Here is a 13,746-nt window from a genome sequence, read left to right as displayed (position 1 = left end):
CGTTCCTGATGATTATCTTTTTCTTCCTTTTTGACATATATCTGCCTCTGCAAATGTGAACTAAAAATGTACAATATGCAATGTGCAGTCATTCAGTGAAATGGTAGGAGATGTGTTTGCCTTTTATATGATTTAAGATGGTTAGCATTGCTAGAAAAATCTTTCATCCTCTGCAAATGTCTCCCTTACCCTTCTTGGAACAGCCATGGATGCTTTTCTGTTGTCAGACGACTCTGAAGCATACTTGTGTCTATTCAGATAAACACTGAAATCTGTCCTGAAATGTTGAGGGATCTGAGATGCAGGTCAGAATCCTAAATGTGTTGTGTTTTTCTGTTTTTTAATCTATCTATCTAATGTCTCCTATTTCTTGTCTGTGTTTCACTATCTGTTTGGGGCAAATAAGATTGATAGTGGTACCTTGGTTTCCTGTCACTTGGGGCCTGGTGAAACAGTGTAAGACACATTGCCAAGCTGAAGCAAAGGAGCGTTCCTTTGGCCCTTGCCTTATCAGTAATCTCTGACTTCCACCAGCTGGAACTGCTAGAGCATGTTACTCCATCTCCTTCTCTCTCCTGGAGATTCCAGGAGTAATGAGAATTCCCCCGCCATTACCGCCTGCGAGTCCTGGCCTGAGATTATATCAGTTCATTTAGCTGGAGCTTTTCAGGCACTCCTTGGCAGGAATTGATTTCCGTATTTTGATGCCCTTGCTTTTGGATTCTATCCAAAAGACAGATTCAAGGAAGTGAATTCTGCCCTTACAAGGTCTGTTTCAGATAATTTACCCGAGACTGCTAAAGAATGTAAGGCAGTAGGGAGTTTATTTTTCTTTATCTGTAAACCCCTAAGAACATGTCTATAATGCCCTTAGAAAAAAAGAAAAAGGAAAGAAAGGTACATTTCTTCTTAAGAGTTTTTGAAGGGTAAGAGACATGAAAGGAAGTGGAAAAGTTAATTGATTTGCTGTTCAGATTGTTTTATTAGAAAGTTACTGAAAGACAATAGGTTCTGAAACTAACAAAAAGTACATTGAAAAAGTATAACTCAAGAATTATAAAAGCAATCCTTTCTTCATCAATCATGACGTCATTTCCAATATAGTTCTTGCCAATTTTTCAAGCCACAGTATCTTTCCATTTGAGCATAGTGTTTTTTTCATAACTCTATGCAAGATATTTGACACAGAGATATGATTAAGACATTGTCCCTGCTCACAAAAATATTGCAGTTTAGTTGTGTAAGTAGTTCAATGAGCAAAAAAAGGAATAACCTTTGATGACTGCTGCGCTTGAAGGAAGTCCAGGGTATGCTCTCAGAAAATACCTCTTGATTTCTTGACCTAGGGGAAAGTAAGGCTTCAGGATGATCTAGACCAAAAAAAAAAAAAAAAAAAGTCACTTGTTTGAAGAGGAAAGTTTAACTTCTTGCTTTTTGCTTTGCTTTCACTTCTACTGAATAACACTCATAATATTTATTTTCCATATGATACAATTTAACATCACATGAGTAAAACACCACTAATTTTAAGTCATTTAACTTGACAGCGATGCAAATGTCCACTGCCCCTCTGTCAATTTGTTGTACTGTGGTGGCATATGTGTTGTTAGGATGCTGGAAGCTATGCAACAGATATTCCAGATATTCCAGATATCAGAAGGGTGATCCAGCTTTCAGAGGATCTTTCAGAGTAAGACAGATGAGGATAAAAGATCTATCAACCTATTTCCAAAATTAGCCAGTGAAAACCTTATGAGTCACAAGAGGATATTGTCTTATATAATGCTGGTTGGGAGGCACTCAGAATGCACAGCACCTGCAACAATGGACTCAGTCTTACCAATGTTAATGGAGATGGTGGAGGTCCTGTAGATTTTCTTCTGATGTCCATGGGGTAGCCATGAATTGGAATCCACTGGAGAACAACTATCAGCATGCAAATGTAGCTGTATTTGATTCATTCATTTTAAAAAAGTAAATATATCAAGGCAAACTAGATCAAGTTCTGGTGTAAATAACCTAGTCTTTAAAGAGGAGACATCACAGAAGGTTAATATAGATTCTGAAGAGTTGTGGAGAGGAAATCCAATCCCCCATCCCCTTGATCATGATTCAGGAGTGGACGAAAGAGTGTTACTTTTGGTCTTCTACTTGGTTTTGAATCAGTGAGTACTGCTCTGAAAGTGATTTAGAGAGTCTAATTTGGGAAGACAGAAAGGAATTAAAGCAAAAAGATTGATTTCAATGCCATCATATTTCTAGTATATGGTGTTAATTGTCAGTATTGCCATGCTCACAGTGAACATAAAGAAAGCACTTCAAAACAAAATAAAAATAATGCTTATGTCTTATAGAGTTATTAGATATGACAGCCAGGTGAGGAAAAAAAAATGACTGAAAGCATATATTATTTGTGTAGTGACATAGCAAAGCAAAACAAACAAACAAAGCATGCTTTTGTGGTTGAACATGTCCTAGATTTTAACCTTGACTCACCTCTTCTATAATGTAAGACCTTGGGGAAATTACCTAACATTTTGGAATTTCTGTTTCCTCATGGGTAAAATGAGAGTAGTAATGCAGAGTGCACAGGACGATTGTGGAAAATATATGGAATGAAGCTTAGGAAATAGTCACTCAAAATGCTCTCCTGTGCTTCTCTGGAGTGTCCAGCAGGATTCAGGCTCTTTGTGTATCTGCCCTCATGGAATCCTTGCAGCAAAAGCATGAGGAGCATGTTTTCCTCCAATTAGGACTTTTAATAGTGAAAATCAAGTGAATGTGCAACCTGCTGAGAGTCACACAAATAATGAGTAGCACAACTGGGATTCTTATCCAGATCTCTCTGAATTCAGAGCATGCTCTTACCACACAGTTGGCACACAACAAATGGCATTTCTCCTCTTTCCAAACTCTCTTCTTCAAGAACAGTGTTTGTTATGCTTTCTGAGACTAAGAATGAAAGTAAAAGGCCCTTGTCACCCTCCCCCCAAAAAAAAGAAAACAAAAGGACATACATAGTGTTTTATGTTCCTAGTGCAGCTGTAGGAGCTTTGGTAGCACAGTGCCTAAGGCACCTGACTGCTAACCAGAAGGCTGGCGGTTCAAACCCACCAGCCACTCCTTGGAAGGAAGATGGGGCAATCTACTTCCGTAGTGATACTGCCTCAGAAACCCAAGAAGGGGTCGCTATGAGTTGGGTCCCACTTGACGGCACATAACAACAACAACAGTGCAGCTGTACCTGTAAAACAAATTGGTAGCTTTAAAGAGCAGAAATTATTTTCTCTCTGTCTGGAGGTTAAAAGTCCAAATAAGACTTTGGGCTGTGTAGGCCCTTTCTTGTTGGTAGCTCCAGGCAATCTTTGGCTCCTTGGTGACTCGCAGGCAGTCTGTCTTCCTCTGTATGTGTATGCCTCCGTGTCTAATGTGCTCTTTTTGACTCAGAAGTGATTAGATTTAGAACCCTTCCTTCACTATGATCTACATTTATTTGTAATGTTTCCAAACCCCACAGATATATGGTTCAGGATTCCAACACGTATTTTGGAAGGACACAATTCAATTTATAAGAGATTGCCACAGAATCTTGGTGTTGTGATTGTCATAAAGGCAGTAATTATATCTGAGAAGCTGACAGTTAACTTCAGAAGTTCATTTCCAGTGCTTGCTTCAGCAGCACATATACTAAGATTGGAATGATACAGAGAAGATTAACATGGTCCCTGCTCAAGGATGACATGCAAATTCATGAAGCATTCCATATTTTTGGAAAGTGAATTTGCTCTGTAAATTTTCACCCAAATCACACTTAAAATAATAATAATAATAATGAGAGAGAGAGAGAATGCAGCAGACAGATGCTGCTCAAAAAAAAAAAAAAAAAAGGAAAAGAAAAAGTTAATTTCCACAGGATTAAACAAATATTAGAAAATAAACAACTCAAAAAAACTCACTGCCATCAAGTCGGATCCGACTCATTGCAACCGCTCCCTGGGTTTTCTGCGGTGGTATCACTACAGAAGTAGATTGCCCAACATTCCTTCTGAGGACTGGCTGGTGGATTTGAACCGCCAGCTTTCTGGTTAGTTGTCAAATGCCTTAGGCACTATGCCACCAGAGCTCCCTAGAAAATGCATGTTGTTGTTGTTATGTGCTGTCAAGTCGGACCCGACTCATAGCAACCCCGCCTTGGGTTGCAGAGACAATATCACTACAGAAGTAGATTGCCCCATCTTCCTTCTGAGGAGTAGCTGGTGGGCTTGAACTGCTAGCCTTCTGGTTAGTAGTCAAGTGCCTTAGGCACTATGCTACCAGAGAAATAAATGTGTTCCCTCATTCAAAATGTTTTCCTCCATTAAAATTCTTAAATTACACTTTATGAATAGGTAGATTTTTATTAATGCCTTCAAAGGACATTTAAACCCACAAATGCCTGAAATCACTTGTTAAAATAGCCATATGACTCACTCCCTCTTATTCTTCAGGGCTCTGCCCAAATGTCAGAGATACTCCTTGACCACTTTATCTACAGTCTCTGTATCCTACGTCCTTCTAAATTTTTCTTCATGATACTTATTATTACTTGATTATACTTTATAGTTTTATTTGTCAAATTATTTTCCCATCATCCCACTCAAGAATGTATGAGTTTTGTTTTGTTCTTTCTTTGGCCTCAGGACCTAGAACAATACTAGCAAACAGTAGGCAATTAATATTAATTGCCTAAAAGAATGGAAGACTTTCCAGTTAGTCGATAGCCTGTTCACACATGGACAACCATGCTAGCAGCTTTAGGAAACAAAAGGGGAAAGACCAGGATGGAAAGGGAAGAATCATATCTGGATTTTGGTTCAGGGTGCTTTAGAGACCCTGTGAGAGTACAGAATCTCTTGAGGAAACTGAAATGAGAAGGGAGCAGCAAGAAGTTAGGTGTGGTTTGAATGTCCTCACTTGTTCTGCATTACCTTCTACAATGATCCTTAAACACTTTTTACAAATAAATGTTGAAAAACACTTCCCTTTAAAGAACGCCTATACCATCACTGGAGTACTTGCATTTGCAATTGTTAAAAAGGCTTCATATATTTTTAGGTTGCTACATAAATTTAAGGGAGCTCTGGTGGCTTAGTGCCAAAGGCATCTGACTGCTAACTAGAAGGCTGGTGGTTCAAACCCACAAGCCAATCCTCTGAAGAGAAGATTGGGCAATCTACTTCCTTAGTGATACCGCCTTGGAAACCCAAGGAGGGGTCACGTGAGTCGGATGCGACTCAATGGCAGTGAGTTTAAGACAAACATTTCAAGGAGTCCGGTGGCCAAACTGTTAAGCACTTTGGCTGCTAGTTGAATTTATCCAGAGGCTGTGCAGGAGAAAGACCTGACAATACAGCATTAAAAATTCTCTGGCCACTTCTACTCTGTCACATTGAGTCACTATGAGTAGAAGTCAACTTGACAGCATCTAACAACAACAGAAAAATCAATTTAGTTCTAGGGTATGGGCTTGCCTATGCCAGTTAATGCCTTCATCTCTAGCTAAAAGCCCTTTTCGAATGTGTGCTAATAAAAAAATAATAAATAAAGTAAACAAACTCATTGCTGCAGAGTTGAATCTGACTCATAGTGACCCTTCCTTGGATGTCCGAGGCAGCATCTCTAGGGAAGTAGATTGATCAACCTTCCTTCTAAGGAGTGGCTAGTGGGTTTGAACCGCCGGCCTTCTGGTTAGCAGTCAAATCCCTTAGGCACTATGCCACCAGACCTAATAGAAGACTGATAACACTATTACCTATTACTGTTATAGGGTCAGAGGTGAGCCAGTTACAGTATTTTTATTTAACATTGATCAAAGGGAAGCTGTTGTAGGTATTTAAGATCCCCCATTTTCAAGCATTAGAAGTCTGTTCACTCTCATTTATAGTAATGCTTCTGCGGTGGGAGGAAAAAGTATATGTAGTTATAAGTTCAATTACATCTCTGGTTTATCGGTGGCAGTGTCTTAGACGAGGGCAATGCTGTGAAAAATGAGGATCATGCTGAGTAGAATGGAAACTTAAAATGAGATTGGGTTTAAATTCACAGCTGGGACTTGCACGCTTGGCACAAGAGAACATGAGGTCACTATAGTAAGATAAGGAGCATTCAATCATATCTTGCAGAAAAGCTAAGATACTGGTTTTGTAGCTCTTCTTTAGATGACTAGAAGTTTTTCTTTGATGATATATGTGAGTGTGTGTGTGTATACAAATAGACATAAACAAACACTTGGATATATGTGTGCATGGAACAAAGTAAGTTTTATTTCTAAACTGAGAGATAAAAGTTGTAAACCATAAAAATACCTTTTCCAATAACTTACAAAAATATTCTTGTATAATGAATGTTTTCATAAAAAGAAGAAATAATATGGTTTTGCAAAACATAAATATATATAAATAATGTTCTTTTATGAACTTAAAAGCTATTTAGGCTTGCTGATATCTAAAATGAATATAGATTATGAGTAGGTAAGTGACATTCAGTTTTTCTAATTTTATTTACATGTCAACCATCACATAATTTCAGAGAATACTGTGTCAGGGAAAATAATAAATAAATAGCAGGTAAATAGGCAAGAAAGGAGCTCTGGGGGCGTAGTGGTTAAGGCACTTGACTGCTAATCAGAAGGTCAGTAGTTCAAACCCACTAGCTGATCCACTGAAGGAAGATGGGGCCATCTACTGCCATAAAGATTTACAGTTTCAGAAACCCAATGGCAGTCGCTAGGAGTCGGAAAGGACTCAATGGCAGTGAGTTGGTTTAGACAAGAGATAAGAAAGAAAATGAAGGACAGCAAAGGTTATTGATGAATTTATTAAGTGCCCTTTATTTTGATTGGCTATTTTTGTGTGTGATTATACTATTTACCATCTGAGTGAGTATAACAGCTAAGTATGATCCCTGTTTTAAAAAGAATGAAAACAAAATTTCAGAGATGTTAAATAATTTGGCCGTACTCAATTAGTAATCATTGATAGAACTAGGGTTTAGATCTAGATATTTTTGGATTCAAAGTTCACCTTTATTATTTCTGGACTTGTCCACTTTTCTTGTTTCTCTTTCCACAATGCTACTTTGTTTGGCCTATCTGTTTTTGTTTGTTTGTTTGTTTTTCCTGATTCATAATTTTGAGAATAAGCTAATTTAGTTCTGGGAATGCATATTAACTAGAAGTCAATGAGAATCCCTCAAATACATGAAATAAAATATGTAGATTAAGTACATTTCAGCTACTGAGGGCCAATTTTGGACTGATGCTCTATGACCTGTAAGGTGCACACTTTGATTATTTCCAAGCATTGTCATGCTGAGTATTTTATATGCTCTTAATCATTTCCCTAGATCAGTTGCCAATGGATATAAAATAGGTTAGCATCTAAAAAAAGAGCTTTTAATTAAAAAACTATCATGCTTCCCATTGGATTTCTGCCATTCATTTATTCAACATAGTCACAGTGTGTACCAACTTGTTTAGAAATTATGCCAGACCTTGCTTGATCCCACAGGCTTCTACAAGCATTGTGACTGAAAATTGCAAATAGGTTATATAAATACAAGAAGAGGATATATAAAGTTTGTTTTATCTTCTTACCCAAAAAGCACATACTACTTCAAATATACATCTGCTATTTAACACATGCCAATCTTGCTATGTAGTGATATAGCACAGTAATGCTTGAAATATTATTTTTTGAAAGACAAAAATAATCTACATTTTTAAATGAAATCTTTCACGTTTATGTATCAGCACTAGTTTTTATGTGTTTGTTTAAACTATGGGAAAAGCAAACATATTTAGCCTCTAACCCAACACTCTGCAACACATTGTCTGAGGCAACTGTATTGTTTAATATGTGTTCCAGTACTGGATTGTGAGTTCCCAGAGGACTGGAATCACCATTTCATACTCAGACTTTAGGGCACAGTATAAACTAATAATTGCTTGCTTAATAAGGTCAAAAAACTTTCATTTACTAAGTAGCTGATGGGGAAGTAAGCTTCTGACCATGATGGAGAGAAGACATTTGTGAACATCTGCTTTGGGATGAGTACCTTGAGGCTATAATGCCATTGAATGATCCAAGTCAATGTTGTAGTAAGTATTATCCATTTTACTTGTAAATAAAGTATATATAATAAAATATATTGCGTGAAGTTACATTATGCAATAAACTCTTATCAAGATAACTGGAATCTTTAGTCAAATATAAACCAAACCCAAGCCAGTTGCCATTCAAGTCCATTCTAACTCTTCGTAACCTCATGTGTGCAGAGTAGAACTACACTCCCGAGGGTTTTCAGGGAAGATCACCAGGTTTTTCTTACTTTCAACTTTTTGGTTAGCTGCTCAGCACTTAATGGTTTTTGCTGCTCCATCTCTTCAGAATCAAATGTACGTGACTTCAATTTTGTTCTTTTTTAATTATATTCTCTTAAGACATTGTTCATGATTAAGCTTCTTGGTCTTCAATTTTCTCATATATATAAGGAACATGATAACCTACAGATGAGATAATATTATGCTTTGTTTAAAGAGTGTGAGCCAATTAGTTTGTTTGCAATAAATGGTAGATAATACAGTTATTATTTTGTGCTTAAAGGTTTTGCTCTCTATTATAACTCCCCGGGAGGTAGGGGGAAAAGATTGTCATACTATACAGCAGTAATACTGAATTCCAGGAGAACAGGGACAGTGAATCGTTATTCTTACAAACATTTGTGTATTTCTAGGTTGCCATGTCTGTGGGCACAATGGCTACCAATACTAAAGGCTATACTTCTCTGTGTATGTACAATCAACCTTAACATCTCTCTCTTGGTCTCTGGTCAGTCAGATTCAGACAGCCTAGTTAATTCCATTTAGCAATGAAACTCAAAGGAAAATATGTATTAAACCATGTGTTTTAACCTGAAAAAGACTTATCAGAATACACTCATTTTGGTTAAGCTAAATATATCTCCAGTCTGAAGGAAATATATCAAAATAGCTTGTGCCTTAGTTGAGAGACATTGACCCATAGTTGACAACCACTGGTTTTCAAACCGAAATCTTACAAAGACAGGAATATCCATTCATGGTGATCATTCATACCTTTTAAATAAAACATCTGAATGTTCACGAATCTTAGAGTATATAATATGGCAAATAAATAAATAAATAAATTCAAACCCACTATGATCAAGTCAATCCCAACCCTTAGTGACCCTGCAGGACAGAGTAGAACTTCCCCATAGGATTTCCAAGGCTGCACATTTTTACGCAAGGAGACTGACTCATCTTTCTCCCACAGAGTGCCTTGTAGATTTCAACCACCACTTTTTGGTTAACAGCCAATTGCTTTAATCACTATGTCACCAGAGCTCTTTATATAACAGAGTAGTAATATTGTTGGAGGATAAAATGCTTTTCTTTTTATCTCTCAAATTCTTAGCACAATGTGTATAAAATAGGGTGTAATACATCAATGTTGCTTAAAAGCTTGATTTAAATAATCTTTCCTATTTTTGGGATCGTGTGATACATGTTGACAATTATGACAATGAGAAAGCTAGTAATATCAATGTTGTTGTTGTTGTTATGTGCTGTCGAGTTGGACAAAACTCATAGGGACCCCTCCTTGGGTCTGAGGCAGTATCACTACGGAAGTAGATTGACCCATCTTCCTTCCGAGGAGTGGCTAATGGGTTTGAACTGCCAGCCTTCTGGTTAGCAGTCAAGTGCCTTAGCCACTATGCTACCACAGTTCCCGTAATATCAATAGTACTAGTAATAATAATAATAATAATAATAAAGTATCCACAGACATTCACTAAACACCAGGAATTATGCTAAGTGCTTTACATATATTTTCCCTCATAATCTTCACCATATCTTATGACTACAGTGCCATTTTAATCCTAATTTTAGAAAGAAATTAATATATGGAAAGGCAAATAATTTAGTTATATTACACACTAATTTAGAGCCATGATTTGAATCCAGGCAATCTGACTCAAGGAGTCCTGGTGTTACAATGGTTTAAGATCTTGGCTGCTAACAAAAATTTCTGTGGTTCAATCCTGCCAGCAGTTCAGTGGGATGAAAGACCTGGCACTAGGCTCCTGTGAAGACTTCAACCAAGGAAACCCTATGGAGCAGTTCTACTCTGTCCTAGAGGGTTGCTATGAGTTGGAATCAACTACACAGACACAACAACAGCCTTACTCTTGTTGCCCCCTGTAAGAGCAAGTAACTTGGAGGAAGACTGAGATTCATACTTGAAAGATTTCCCTGAGACAAGTTTCTCCCAAGAAAACTTCTTTATCATCTATAATATTGAACCTCTGTCTCCTCCTGTAGTGAATATAATTAGTAATTGACTGTGTATCTTATTTGGAGCAGGGAATCAAATAAACACAGGGATTCATAAATAGACACAAAAATACATAGATAGATAGTATCTGGGCAGCTAGCTAAATAGAATAGATGTAGCAATCAGATCCAGAAATAATCACATTTTTGATAATTAGGCTCTCAATGCTGTTTTTTTAAGAGCCATCTATTCTTCTAAGCAAATAAGTACTTGTCTCTTAAAATAAGTAAATTGCAGCCCTGACCTCATTTAGTACATTAACCACCTTATGAGAATTGATAAGGGCTCTTAAAAACATCCTAATATATTCCCTCAGCTTCTGCTTTGAAAATAGCAGAACTCAGTTCTGAAGATTGCAAATACTTCAGAAAATTCAAACATTTTTGCATGTTGTCTCCTAAAATAATCTTTTCCTCTTTTATGTATTACTTGTACTTTTTTGTGTTGTTGTTGTTGTTTGCCGTCGAGTCGGCCCCGACTCATAGTGACCCCTCCTTGGGTTTACGAGGCAGTATCACTACGGAAGTAGGATTGGACAACCTTCCTTCCGAGGAGTGGCTGGTGGGTTTGAACCGCCAGCCTTCTGGTGAGCAGTCAAGTGACCTATCAATTTCCTTAGGATACCCTTTTTCCCCTTCTGTCTACCTGCCAGGTCTAGAACACGTTAAGTCCGTTAGAATGTCTTCAGAATTCCTGAGAGGGCACTTTGTGTTTGAAAGCTATGAGGGTAATATGTAGTGAATACGGTGTGTCCATGTGCATACATGTTTATCTTTAAATCTTAAAAACTGCACCATAATTCTCAGAAAATCAGTTTGACATTTATAAACTATTTGGAATTTCTGACATTTATTTTGACCAATATTTCCTATTGCAACTATTACTCTTATATTTAATTTATTGGCATATATATGCTATAATAATACCAAAAAAATCAGAAAAAAGAAAAATATTTTTCCAATAGTACATTTTTCCTCTAGAGAGGCAAAATGGATTAAAATAGTTCAAAGGCTATTTTATAATAGCTATTTAAAATAGTTCAAGTGGAAATAATAAAACATTCACCAAAAATTCACCACTGGGTACGAACTTTAGTAGTTGTAGCAAGCATTCAACATGTCAAAATATTTTTAGATTCATTTAGTGTTATGATGGTCTCAATAAATAGGACTGCACTTATCCTACAGTTGCCCAAGCAGACATACTCACTCATTTACTCACTTAAAAAACAACCTGCACAATACAAGTCCTTTGTTGTTGTTATTTGCCATCGAGTCCGCCCGACTCCTAGTGACCCCTCCTTGGGTTTCCGAGGCAGTTATCACTACGGAAGTAGGATTGCCCAACCTTCCTTTCGAGGAGTGACTGACTGGTGGGTTTGAACCGCCAGCCTCCTGGTTAGCAGTCAAGTGCCTTAGGCACTATGCTACCAGAGCTTCTATACAAGTCCTAGTGTAGAGTATTATGATAGATGTTTAGATGTGACAGCTGATGACATTAAGGATTGAGATTTTTCTCTCGTGAATTTGGTCTCATTGTCTCTATTTCCAACCTTTCAAGCTGTTTTGATTATCGATAATTTCTTAACATTATAACATGGCAATGTTTTAATTCTTTTCACTTCTGAGATGTTGAATGTTGACATAGCAACTCTGTTAAAAACTTGCATATATCTATTATTTAAAAAAAGAAAAAAACTTCACTGTCATGGAGTCAGTTTTGACTCATAGTGACCCTTCCTTGGATTTCTGAGGCGGTGTCTCTATAGAAGTAGATTGTCCAATCTTCCTTCTGAGGAGTGGCTAGTGGGTTTGAACCACTAGCCTTCTGGTTAGCAGTCAAATGCCTTAGGCACTATGCCACCAGAGCATCCTTATATCATGTACATGAAAAAGGATAGCTAGGAAAAACTCTGAAGAGTTTAATATCAATTTTAGTTAACTTCTGAGGTTGCTGGTTAGGCCTTTCAGGGATCATTGATGAAGTATTTTTGGATAAAAGCAGGACATGCTTCAGAAGTGATCATAACAAATTCAACAGCTTTAACTATTATGAGCTAAAACTAACACATTGTAGGATGAAATAAGTAGAGGTCAGTGTATGCTGTGGGTGAATGTACTTCTATGTGCAAATTAAATAATATGAAAATAGAGATGTTGTTGTTAGGTGCCATCAAGTGGGCTCTGATTCATGGCAACCCTATGTAAAACAGAGCGAAACACTGCCTGGTCCTGTGCCAGTCCCATAGCCTGTGCTATACTTGAGCCCATTGTTACAGCCACTGTGTCTATCTATCTTGTTGCAGGCCTTCCCCTTTTTCGTTGATCCTCTACTTTACCAAGAGTTTTGGTTACCTAGTGCCACTCTGACAGGAATATACCAGAAATTTGTTGGCTTTAACAAACAGGAGTTTATTCTCCTACAATTTTGGAGGTTAGAAGTCTGAATTCCAGGTGCCAGGCTCTAGGAGCTGTGTGAAATCCCCTCAAACTTGGGCTTCAGCTCTGCCTCTTGCTCCCAGTGCACTGAAGCTAGAGGCATCTCTTTTCTCAGGCAGCTACTAGCTGCTGAGGCTGACAAACCCAAAGTTAACATGTGAAAAGGCACAGTTCCAATATTGCAAAACCATATGGCAGGCCATTAATTCTAGTGCATTGTTGTTGGTGTTGTTATGTGCTATAGAGTCAGACCAGGCTCATAGCGACCCCTCCTTGGGTTTCCGAGGCAGTTATCACTGCGGAAGTAGGATTGCCCAACCTTCCTTCTGAGGAGTGACTGGTGGGTTTGAACCACCAGCCTTCTGGCTAGCAGTCAAGTGTCTTAGGCACTACACTACCAGGGCAACATGGCAGGCTGCTGAACAATGACTTGGCAACACGCAGGATTCAAGCATGCCATCATGCTGGAGACCTTCCTTAAAGCTCCTCCTTATACACTGAAAGCAGACAATATCCCAAAGCAGCTACTCAGCTGCTCTAGGAGACTCCACCATGGAATTGATTGCCAGTCTTACCATGGGGAATAACTACAACCAGCTGCCCAGTCACTCAACCAGGCCCAGCCAAATTGACAACAACCTTAACTACCACACTAAGCATTCCTTTTCAAGGAATGGTACCTCCTGACAACATGACCAAAGTAGGTCAGAAGAAGTATGGCCATTCTTGCTTCCAAGAAGCATTTTGTCTGCACTTCTTCCAGGACAGATTTGTTAGTTTTGGCAGTCCACGGTACTTTCAGTATTCTTAGCCAATACAACAACTCAAATGCATTAATTCTTCTTCAGTCTTCCTTATTCATTTTCCAGCTCTCACATGCATATGAGGTGATCAAAAATATCATGGCTTAGGTT

General features: G+C 37.9%; 1 protein-coding gene and 1 non-coding gene across 2 annotated transcripts in view; both read left to right on the top strand.

The window, feature by feature from the left end:
• The window catches only part of PCDH9 (protocadherin 9), a 1,343,918-nt gene that overhangs the window by 224,288 nt on the left and 1,105,884 nt on the right, over positions 1-13,746 (top strand). The window lies entirely within an intron of this gene.
• Positions 3,664-3,770, top strand: LOC122150769. Its single transcript, XR_006163843.1, has one exon. It is a non-coding gene; the product is annotated as a U6 spliceosomal RNA (small nuclear RNA).

The sequence above is a fragment of the Orycteropus afer genome, unplaced genomic scaffold (genome assembly GCF_000298275.1).
Source record: "Orycteropus afer afer isolate SDZICR_OR568_19922 unplaced genomic scaffold, OryAfe1.0 scaffold00228, whole genome shotgun sequence".
NCBI classification, from domain to species: domain Eukaryota; kingdom Metazoa; phylum Chordata; class Mammalia; order Tubulidentata; family Orycteropodidae; genus Orycteropus; species Orycteropus afer.
This window is presented reverse-complemented; position numbering and strand designations above follow the sequence as displayed.